This window comes from Vanacampus margaritifer, chromosome 20 (assembly GCF_051991255.1).
Source record: "Vanacampus margaritifer isolate UIUO_Vmar chromosome 20, RoL_Vmar_1.0, whole genome shotgun sequence".
NCBI classification, from domain to species: Eukaryota; Metazoa; Chordata; class Actinopteri; order Syngnathiformes; family Syngnathidae; genus Vanacampus; species Vanacampus margaritifer.
In genome coordinates this window covers 3806049-3818670 of record NC_135451.1, presented here as the reverse complement: position 1 = coordinate 3818670, position 12622 = coordinate 3806049, and the positions used below count along the sequence as shown (strand labels likewise).

The 12622-nt window shown below is 41.0% G+C and overlaps 1 protein-coding gene across 2 annotated transcripts in view; it reads left to right on the top strand.

The window, feature by feature from the left end:
- Positions 1–12622, top strand: part of cntnap2a (contactin associated protein 2a) — a 340351-nt gene that overhangs the window by 213371 nt on the left and 114358 nt on the right. The gene's annotated exons all lie outside the window — the stretch shown is intronic.

Here is a 12622-nt window from a genome sequence, read left to right as displayed (position 1 = left end):
ACTCAAATTGTCTGCCTTTTAGCAATTGTTTTAAATCTTAAGTGTGAAAGTTGCCAACCATTGCTCGATTAACTTATTACATTCATTTGTGTTAGATTTGTTTGCATTTGGCTACTGTGTAAATTGATCAGCTTTGAGTCCGTTTGATTTAGATAAGCAAGTCAGTGTGACTTGTGAAAAAGATAATAAGGTTTGACTGTGTGCTATACTTGTACTTGTTGTTATCAGTTTTTGTGTTATGATTGTGCAGCGATTGAGAAACGTGATCTTGCTTGAAAGCAGCTGCTTTAATGTTTGTTTTGCTTTGTTTAACAAAAAAGGGGAATTAGCCTCACATCTTATTTAACGTATTTAGCACATAATCTAACAAGCATCTTGTCAGATCCACTTTCCACTCTCACACAGCTGTAAACAGAAATACACACAGGCATCACAAGAGTGCACACAGAAACCCACTGTAGGGAATTGCTTCATAAAGACAAAACACTACAGCAATTAGAGGACTGAGAGGATAGTGTGTTCGCTTGCAGTGTGTGTGCGTGCTAACATCTCTATATTCTTGATAGAGTAGGTAAAAAGAAATATTGATAAGCGTGTTTTAGAGTGTGCAGTTTCAACTTTACAATTAACCTCCGGTCCACAAAGGCATTAAACCTGTCAATGACCAAAAGACACACAAATACACACTATATTAATGGGGTACTCTTTTGTGTCTCAAACAGATACACGCACACACACGGCCCTTCATTGACTAGTTTACTCCTAATTCACTACCTCGCAAGTCAGGGAAATCCAATTACCAGTCTAGAGTGACTGAAAAGTTGCGCCAGGAAAAATCATTTACCCAACATTTCCCTCTATAAATTAGCTGTCAGCTTTCATCAAATGACCGAGTCGACAGCTTTTCCATTGTGTACCCCAGGCATGCATAGGCACACTTACACACACGCTTTCACTTGCTATTCTGGACTCTCATCTTCTACACCGGGGAGTACGGTATTCTGGAGCTAAAGGAAGCATTAAATGGGAATTATGGTCTGCCACTAGTGACATCTCTGGTTTAGGACCTTGTAGAAATACTTGTAATTGTCTTACCCCTCCTCTTTTGTTTTGCATGTTCTTGACTTCAAGTCAAGACACACACGTGTACATATTTAATGTGGCTTTTATTTATTGTAGGTGGGATACAATAAATCCATGTAATGAGACACAAGTGAAAAGTTCCCAACAGTAACTATCAGAAAACTGTTTATTGTCAATTGAACTTAATGGATGCCAAAATTCGACACCCGGCCGTTAAGCCTTTTCTGTATGATGCTGAAAAAGGTCTAATGGTTGCTTATTCTTACACTATCTTGGCCGCACCCACATAGGGGCCGACTTTGCCTGGCCCGTGTGAAAATTTGAAAACAAAAGAAGTCACAGCTGTTTTAGTTGTTGTATTCTTTTTATTGTGTTTCCTTCCTACTAGAACCTGATTTACCTTAAATCCTACTATTTGGCCCCTTCAACACGCTTCCACAACCTTTGTATTGTTGCGAAGTTTGATGACTTACATAAACACTGTGTGATTCTTCTAAAGGTACAGACACATCACAGGGGTATGTTGAAACTAGGGGTATCAGGCGATTAGATTTTTTTTAATCGTAATTAAGCGCATGTCTTCAATAGTTAACTCACGATTAATCGCAAATTTTATGTGTTCTTAATGTACAATGAAATGTACAATAAATGTTTTCATACTCTTGTTAACAAAGTGGAAAAAATGTTAAACAAATAGAAACATGGCCGCATCTTTTAGTCATTTGATACAGTAATTTCATAATAATTAATAAAATTGAGTTAAAATTAAAAAGATGTACTGTACTGTACTGTAAAAAACGGGTGTGATAATGATTTGTGTTGAGGTCATTTTTCTGCCACTAGATGGCATAATTGCATTTGTAAGATGTTGGTGACAGCTGAGTGCATTTTTCTTTTCATATTAAGATCTATATAATCTTGAACATAAAGTAACTTGTGAAATTTTGCACATTTTTAAAATTGTAAAATACAACTTGATCCCACTCTCCACAAATATATGCATTATTATTAAATTTATTACTGCTAAATTTTGACGTGGACGTGTCTGCTGTGTTGCGACTGGAATTCCCCCAGTACAAGCTTTTCAAGTCAGGGGTGGTCATTAATCGTGTATTAAAAAAATTGTGGCTTAAAATGAACTTTTAAATAACTCAAAATTAACATACACATTTTAACACCCCTAGTTGAAACATTTAATAACTTGTAATAATAAAAAATGTCCATGGTGATAAGTAAATATTTGCATTGATTTCCTAAGCCTGTCAATAGAGAGCCAAAAACAACCCCGTGTCAGCGCAAGTGTCTCATTAAAGTTCAGATGAATGCTAAAAAGGAAGTAAAATTTCTATAGTTGGTCGGAATATTCTTCTTAAGTGTTTTTGTTTGTTTGTTTATGACATTTCAAGTTCAACATAAATGCCTGTTTAACTCTTTGACTACCAGACGTTTTCAGAAAAGGGATGCCGTGGGTGCCAGCCGATTTAAGCATTTTGACTGATCTTTCAAGGTCCACAGAAAATTATGTGTTTGGACTATGGAAACACACATACTACCAAATGAAAGATTGGAGTCTCATCTTTCATCAAAAAAAATGTTTGTTTGTCATGCACTCTAGTGAATTTGACACCTTTTTTTTTCCCATGAATGATGCCACAAACACCTAAACAGTGCTTTACTTCTGTAAAACACTACCACCAACAATGAAAAAGTGTTTTTTGATAGCAAAATACGTTTATTTACATTCAACAGTGTAACAATTTGACAAAACAATTTGGCAATTTATTTAAAAATGTGTGCAACCGTGGTACTATTTGCAATTGTGTGGATGTTTCAAATACAGTTTTTCTTTTTGTAACACTCCCCTGCGTGCAAGGCGACGCAGCAGGATTTCCACAACAGATTAGTTTCACTGCGATGGCCCCTTAGCGTGCAGATGCTACACTTTCTTGCTGGCTTTTTTTCCCGGGGAATAGCAAGTATATACTGCAGTGTGTGTTTGGCCATGTTGCCATCAAGTCTACTCTCAGATTATGATACGGTGACGTTACGGTGGTATTACGTCTGGCTTCCTCATGTCCTTCTGTTCCTATACCGGGTGGTAAGAGATGTTCTGATCCATCGTATCCACTCCATTCATGGTGGCATCGTAGTCCAGAACCAGTGTCTTCTCAGTGATCAGACTGTACCCACTCCTCCGATGAATATGCATTGGACTCGTCGTCCGATTGAACGTCCGCCTGAGCGTGCTCGGTTGTGCTCCGCGTTTTCCGGAGTTAGCATTGCTAACCGGTGAGGCTTTATGACGTGATCATAGCCGCCGCGTCAACACTTCCAACTTCGCCGTCAACCTCGGAGTCACCATCATCATCATCGTCATCATCAATGTGTTCTTTAGCATTGGTCGATGCTCTTCGTCTTTGAAAAAAATGCTCAAGCGTGAGCTGCTTGCAACCGGCTGCCATTATGGCTTCCTCAGCCATTGTCCCCTCAACACTCTAGCTCCACCTCACGTCTTCTACTGACGCCTATCCAATCTTGTCCAAAGAGATTCATCGCTGCCATCTAGGGGCCAAAAATAGGCATTATACTAACTAGATCTGCTTGATACTTTCAGCACAGCTGGCCAAGGCTTTCCTCCACCCGTTTCCCAAAAAAACTTGGTGAACGTCTTTTAACGTCTTTGGCGCTCCTCCGTAGGATTTTACTAAACATTATTTAACGTTTTTGGCAGTCAAAGAGTTAAAGGGGAACTTTTTCAAAGAAGCTCCTGTTTTTCAATGCTTAAGGTTATGAGGCTTATGTAAGGTTTATTATTTATGTTGATTATTTTTTCGACTGGTAAATGGACTGCTTTATATATAGTGCTTTAACGTGCACCATACGGTGGCCAAAGCGCTTTACAATTTAAGCCTAATTTTTACACACACACACACGCACACACACACACAGACCAGTGGTCGGCTGCTGCCATGCAAGGCGCTGCCAGGTCCACTGGGAACAAATCGGGGTTCAATGTCAAGAACACTTCGACATGGTCACCAGGGGTGAGGATCGAACCCACAACCTCACGGATGGGACACATTTATGTTACAAATTATTTTTTAATTTAATTTCATTTTAATTTGAGTTACAAGGAAGATAATGCCTGAGAATTAAATGTTGCAAATTAAAGATATGGCATAATATTTAATAGTCAATTATGATACATTCAACTTTTGAAGAATCATCAACACGTATGAGTGAGGGGGTACTCACAATATGGCTAGAGCAAGTAATGTGTATCTTGTGGCCTTTACAACAAGGAGCAACATTGCCATTAATTTCATGCTATTTTAAGGAAATATCTATATTGGGATATAAAAGTATTTGATTAAACTTATATATCATTATTTTTGGGGGGAAGTTTTACATCTAAAAATACAAGTGGTATCTTGATATCTGTATCAGTGAGTACTGGTGTTAGTCTGGTACGACAAAATGTTTTGAGGCTACACAAGACAAAAAAAGTTGGGAACCACTGATTTACTGTCGAAGATTGTTTTTCATTTTTTTTTTAGAAATGAAGCAAATGGCTAAATCTCACTGACAAGCGCACTTCCAACATGTCCGCTCTTTATGCGATAAAATGATGTAACAGCTTATCTGAACTAAATGCCAACCCATTCGTTGGTAAAGCAAGGCAGCTCAAGGTGAATATTCCTTGACGGAAATTATCTTTTCATCTCTCTTTTTGTAGCGCCGGGTGCCAAATACTGTATCATGCAAGTATCAGTGGTTGTTTTCATAAAAGTAGTCAGTCTGAATCAAGGCGTACTGCACATTGATCTGATATTGCTTTAATGTGTCTTCACTGTCAGCAGTGTTAAGTCACATTTACACTCGGTGGGGCCCATTCCTTTCAGGTCAGCTCGGCACAATCCATTTTACTCAACAGTGGATCATGCACTTCCATTGTGGCAATGAGAGGCAGAGTGGCAATAGCTGTGTAAACGGCATACAGTAAACAGCTTGTAACCTGCCAACGGTAACAACAGAGGACATTCAACATTTCATGTTCCTTCTACGCTGCGTGGTTCTTTATCATAAGAAGACCAGCTTTGTTTTAACTAAAGGTGCATTTTGTATATTCTTTTTGTGGCTAAAAGCGGATTATTCTCTGTCAACCGATTGAAGGATTTTAGGCTAACCATTCTAAACATTAAAAAAAAAAAGGCTCATCATCTGTATTGTATACATACAACAGTTCCCATGCAATTAACAGTTAGATAAACATGTGACTAATCAGTTTTTGGTATAACAAGCAGAAGGTGATATGAGTTACTGGAGGTTAATGAGGCTCTTGCGCATATGCAGTTCAACTCTCAGTACTGCGGCACTACACTCTTCCATTTGTTTATTGTTTGCTCTCATTTTTTTCCATGTTCGTCATTAACCTTTTCAAATGCATGAACAGGCAGAATTCCCAAGTTCCCTCTCTTTCTTCTTGCTTGTTTTTGTATTGGGAAGCCATCATCACTCTTCAGCTTTAGGAGAAAATGTTCAAAATGTTCACTTTCAGAATCAGCCCACACAACCAAAAATGATCATATAAACTATTTAAAAAACAAAACTAACAAAAAAAACACACATTGGTGGTACTTAGAGGTTTATAAGCCTATTCATAAAGTCATTAAAATGAGATTACAGGCTTCTAAATAATGTATTCCTTATTAACCCATACTAATAGAGGGAGCCATGAAATATTAACTTTATTCAGTATTCATCACCGTAAATATGCTTGTTGATTGCCCTAAAAAAATGTTAATGTTGCTTTTAAATGAAAAAGTCACATCATGTTAAAAGTGAGCGTAAAATGTTTGTCTACTTGATTGGCAATTTTACCATTTCTTCATTCAATTACATGAAATTCAGTCCACAGTTGCTGCTTTGACGATTGCAGTGATTCTTAACCTGGGTTTGATCGAACCTCAGGGGTTTGGTGAGTCAGTCTCAGGGGTTTCGGCGGAGGTCAAGACACACCCCCGACTTAAAGGATTTGTGATGATACGCCCGACTTGGCCATTATTGGCGCGAGGTGATCACGCTACATTGCTTGGCCTATCTGTGTTGCAGGGAATTTTGTGCGCTTAGTAGTCGACTTGTGACTGTTGTGATGGTAACGTCTGGATTTTCTTTATTATTGTAATCAGACCTGAAAGCCAACCTGGAACAGTTTGGGATCATGGTCTCAAGAAGCACCATATGCCACACACTGAACCAAAAATAGGGCTTCACGGGCGAAGACCATTCCTGAGACAGACATAAAAAAGAATGGATAACTTTTGCCAAGGTGTACCTGGACAAACCACAATTCTTTTGGAAATGTTCTGTCTACTGACATCCAAAAGCACACAGGAATGGTTAAAAAGGTAATCAAAAATAGAGCTTTTGGGAAATGCAGTTTGTTTACAGACAGCGTAATGAAGCTTCTAAGGAAAAGAACACCCTCCCTACAGTTAACCATGGTGTAAGATCAATCATTCTGTGGGGCTGCTTTGCTACATGGTACTAGAGGCTTTGATCGTATCACAGGAATAATAAAATCTGAGAATTATCAAAACATTCTAGGTAGACATGTCCTACCAAGTCTTAGATAACCTGGGTGGAGACAAAGCTCATGGATCCTCCAGCAAGACAACGACCCAAAGCACACATCCAAAAACACACAGGAATGGTTAAAAAGGGGGGAAAAACACTGTTTTAAAATAGCCAATGACTCCTGATCTCAGTCGGATTGAAAATCTTTGATATGAGCTGAACAATTTGCAAATGAAGATTGGGGGGGGAATACCAACGAAGAAGTGCAAGAAGCTTAGAGATGGCTACAAGAAGCTGGAAGTTTGGAAGCTGTCGTCACTGCCAAATGGTGTACAACCAAATATCAAAGAGGGGTGCCATTATTGCTGCACATACTGTGTTTTCTATTTCTTATTTGGAATTATATTATACAATTTGAAAAAAAAATTCCCTCGTTGAATTACTTTTGACATCAAATTAAAAGATCCTGATGATATACATTTGGTACATTTCCATTTATTTCCGAAGATATTGTAGAGATCATGAAAAAAATGAAGGGGTGCCAATAACAGTGAGCAGGACTGTATGTGATCTATGAATTCACATGTATAGGTATAACGGAACACAAGGTGTTCCACAGGGTTATATTCTAGGGCCTTTGCTGTTTTCATTGTATCTGCAGCTCATGGGTTCCATCTTAAGAAAACAACTGGTTTTTTTAAACGTGCTCTCTAAATATAGAGTTGAAATTAAATTTTTCAATAAACAAGAGTTCAATGAATATTAATAGGAAACTGGTGGGGTTCAGTACCTCCAACAAGGTTAAGAACCACTGGATTATTGCGACCCTAATTTCAACTCACACTTGTTGACTGTGTGTGTATTCACTCTTGTAGATATGACAAGGAGCGTGTCATTGGCTCTTAACTGTTTGGAATGGTGTCATTAAGTTTAACTATCCCTTTATATTTGCCGTGATATCTCTTTATGTTGACCTGTTGGGGATATACATTGTTGCACATCTTTCATTACCCGACTAATGTCCTGGCTACAGTGTCATTAATTTGTGAGGTTACTTCAGGCATGAAGAAAGGTGGGGGCAGAGAGGGGTACAAGCGTTAAAACTGAATATTGAAATACAAGAGGAAGAATAACTGTTACTGGAGTCCTGCGGCATATTTCCCAACTCTCAGTATCACCACAATGTCTGCCTTACTTCATTTACCCATTATTGGTAAGAGGCTAATTAACATGACGGGATCCACTCAGGAAGTGCGACCAATTCAGGGCAGGGAGACATGGAGGTCTTCTCCCGCTTCAGGCTGGAGAGTGGAGTTAGTTTTTATATAGCTCAGCAAAAGAGCAGTTGAAATTCGCTTCCAACCTTTCTTCAGTTTTGTGCTCACCGCTGCTACTGTGTGAAGGTGAATGTGTTACAAAGTTTAGCCAAGAAAGAGAGAAACGCTGAGAATCGTCACACAATGGCACCCAAAACATTTGCACCCCGTAATGTGCCGTTTGCTGCCGTGATGCGTCATTGCTCGGGATAATGCTGTCATATGTTGTGTTGACAGACTTGTGTGTCTTACTCTGCCTTGTTGTCATCAGTTTACCTCAGTGCAGCGATTACTACTTAGTTGCACAGGCCCAGTGTCGGCAAAGAGTGTGCTACACTTTACACAACATTAAGCTCGCACCATACAGAGTTTGCAAGGGCAGCATCTTGCTCCCCCCACCCTCAGTTTTTATCACCCTATTGGGATTCATCCCTTTTTATTTTTTCAAGTAGTTATCTTCCAAAATTCTTTCCCTCTATCACAGCAAGAACTCTTCGGGTTTACAATGCTATCTAATATAAGGTGGATCGTGGTTGCCGTGGGTAAAAAATCAAAGCAATCCATTTCTTTTTTCAACACTTTTTGTTTCAGGTTTTAGTTGTTATTCCTCAAGCTTTCTGAGATGAAAGTTGATTTGTCAGTGCAAGAAATGTATATATTTGTAATGGCATTGGGTCCAGTATATCTCAATTTAGCTAAAGCCAATGATCATTTTGACAGTTTCCTAGTTTTTTTGTTTGTTTGTTTTTTAAAGCTTTCCGAAATAACTCTATTATGTTAATGCAAGGACTTTCTTCAGTTTAACTGTTGTCAAACACATTGTTGAGTAAATTAGCTCTAGTCAAATGTCTTTTAGAACCAGAAATACCAGAACCCTCATTTTGATGATTCGCAAACTTGGATGTGTTATTACTCTGATTACATAGATTAACAATGTTCCTGGCCTTTTGACGTTTCCTGTCTCTTTATATACAGTATATTATTCTCATTTTATGTTATTAAAAAAGTCATTATTCCTTCAAATATGGCGACAATTCAATTCAATTTGACGGCTCTATTTATTTCAATGGAAACCTTAAATGTAAATCGCCTCAGGGTTTCCATAGCAACCAATTCAGTGGCAACATTGATTTTAGAGAACAGCTGCTCGTACAAATAAATAAATAAATATGCAGTAGAGGAGGTATTACATGTGCTACAAAATACTGACTAGGCTGTGTCTGAGGATGAGTGGTCATTTGAAAGCTAATTTTAGATAGGGAGTCCGAGCAAGAGCAGCAATTCCCCGGCAAATGAAGAGCCTGCGACCCTCGTGAGGATAAGCGGTTTGGAAAATGGATGGATAGATGGATATTCCATTAAAAGATACAAACAGAATTTTAATTAAAAAAATAACTTTATTAGCTACTGTACTCAAACAGCGAGTAATAATCATTTTAGGCGATTACATCATTGTGAGAGGCGTGCAAACCGTCATAATAACAGCTCTGGTAGATCTAGTAGTTAAGCACTCTAAGCACTCGCGATTTTCAGGCAATTTTCTTAAATTTCGAATTTTCTAAGTTAATATTTATGTTGATGCAAGCCCCCTATTGATTTAAAAAGACGTGGAAGAACAGATCACTGGGTTCCTATAGCTTGCTAGTTTTAGCTATCAACACAATTGTTTTATTCTGTCATGTTTATTTCCAGTCATGTTTTGTTCCTGTCACGTTTAGCTTCTGTTTTCCTTGTGTGTTCCCCTTGTCTTGTCATTTCCTGTTTTAGTTTGAAAATTGACTCCTCTCGTTTCTGGTCACTTGCCCTTCCTCGTGTGGTGTGTGTGTGTCAACCCTGATTCCTGATTGTTTCCCCATTACCCTCATGTGTCATCCAATCAGTGCCCTCAGCCACTTGTGTCTGGTCCAGGTGTGTCTTGTTGTGTCATTAGTGTGGGTGTATTTAGTCTGCTGTCTCCCCGCTGTCTGTGTCGGTTCATTGTTGTTGTAAGTCTTTTTCCACGTCACGCTGCCCTTTTTTGCCATGTCAGGTACCTTGTCATGTTGTTAGTTTTGCCTAAGTTGTTTTGCCATGTTTAGCTTCAAGTTTTGTTAGTTCAGTTTACTTTGTACTTTGAAGATAGCTTTTTGATTAGAAATTAAAACCCTTTTTGTTGGACTACACCTCTGCCTCCTTGCTCTGCCTTCCCGCATCTGGGTCCTAAAGCCCCCCCCTCTTGACATTCAAGACTGTCAATCATGGCATAGGGGTTGTGAACAACTTCAGAGCGTTAGTCAATGCTGAAAAGATGATAGTTTAGTCGATTTTGACTAATCTATGACATCATTTATATTTTTGGTCAGTTGTTAACTCATTGTGCACATGTTCAAACAACAGCTGGCTCTTCCTCACTATCCCCTCTGCCCTCATTTACACAGGCCCCACCCACTGACTTGTTCATCCAATCACACTCAAATACCTACATGGCTTATTTACTGACAAAACGAGACAGAGTTGGTAAATATTCAGCAACGACAAGCTACATATTACTGTAGTCAGATCTTCTTGACAAGCTAGCTAATGGTAGACGTGCTGATTCACAACCGCCATTAGTGGCTAGTTCCTAACAGTTAGCTGCATCGACCATTTGCCCAGGGTGTTTAGTCAGGGATTATGACCACACGGCCAATGATGGCGAACCGTAAGTGTCCGGTAAGCTCCTGACACTGGGCAGACTACTTTTCAAAAGCAGCGCAATAGGCGGATAAGAATTTCCACTTAACTTTGATACCAACAGCCTAACACAGTTGCTCTTGCTACCAATCCATCTTTAACAAACCAAACTTAAATAAATGTGTGTGTTTTTAATGTTATTGAATGCTTACTCCTATAGTAATCGGGACGTTGAATTTGCCTTATTTGGTCTTTGATGGATTACTTGCTCATAAATTAATGAATTATTCCATTTTAATCTTATTCCACAAATGCAATATGGGGTAGATGCCACGGACTTTCGGGTTTCACACATCGGCGTTGTTTCCAGCCACTGATGGCCGCGTTTCAACACTCACACCCCCACCCATGCGCCCCCCAAGGGCGTCTCAACTCTCTGAAATTTTTCGGACAACTGAGACAAACACACAACACACTCGCACCCGTAGACAGGAACACGCAACCGAGGGGCACAAAGGCGGAAGTGCAATCATTTGGGACGCAGCCCACACGTCGCAAACAGGAAACGGAAACAAAGCTGATGTGTGAAAACCAGGAAGTCGGAAGTCCCGCCTCCTCCGTGGCATATACCCCATTAATCTGAGTACCGAGTGCATATTACTGCAAAGAAACCTTTTTTTTTCTTCTTCTTCTGGAGAGCTCAGTATTGTTCATTCGGTAATTTTACCGATTTGACATGTCATCATCATTACTCTCCTTTTTTTCTTTTTTTTTTATATATATATATATATATATTTTTTTTTTGTATTTTTTATATTTTTTTTGTATGTGGGTGAATATGTGTATGTGCGTGCGTGCATTCATTAGTTCATCTAAAACCTCTATAAAAAAAAATAAATCCCATACCGTTTCCCTAAACCGAACACTTCCAGCCAGAGTCGTGAGGCCGTCAGGAAACCCGAGAAAGGTTTTTCCCGAGAAAGGACCCAAGAAAGGAAAGTGAAATCCAGCACCGACCAGACACCACCCACCAGGCCACCAACCAGAGTCCTTCACCAACCCCAAACATCTAAATTTCAACAAATCAGGGAGACCTCAAGAGACCAAAGGAGAGACTGAGGAAAGGAAGGAAGGACAGACGAAGTGGAGTGAGATCCACAGACACCAGCCTCCACCGATTCAATGACCTGAGGAAGATTGTGTCTGAGTTTCGATAGATGCTGGTGTGGTGGATCTGGCGTGCATGAAAATCTCCACCAAAGAGGGGAGCCGTCGACCCCTGCCAGGACAGAGCAAGCGCAACACCTTAGGGCCCCCCAGGTCGCGGCAGCGCCAAAGGACGACCCCCGGGCCCCGCAGGGGCCACCGGCCGGAGAGCAAACCCAGGAGCAGGAGCGCCCCCCACCCCAACACGGCCCGCGTCCCCAACCCAACGCAGCAGGACGGGGCACTGCAGGCCCGCCAGGAACCCCACCAGCCCACAGCCCCTGCTCCCTCCACAACCCCAGCCGCCCCTCCCCCCGACCCCACCCCCACCAACCGGCAGCCCCCCAGCCCCCGACCCCCAGATCCCGGGGATCCCCCGCACCCAGGCACCGCGCCGAAGAGGAGCTGAGCAGCGGAGCGGAGAGGGCATCCGCGCCCACCCCATCCCCCACCGCGTGGAGGGACGGAACACCGGGGGCAGAAGGGGAGATGGGGGCACCGGAGGACGGGCGGCACCCCCGAACCCCAGGCCCAGCGGGGAAAGGCCCCGGTCGTCACTCCAGCGTTCTTAGTGAGAATTAACCCTGTTACTGAGTTCGCCAGCTCGCCGACTGGCGAACTCTACCCCTAAACCTTGAATGTGACCCCACACAGTGTACATACAAGTGTGTGTGTGTGCGTGTGTGTGGTGCATTCAAATTGGGAGCAGGTGAACCGGAGCAGAGGGAAACGATATCCCCATGCTCCGATCCACCCGCCTCCCAGGCATGTCACGGACAGGGGACCGC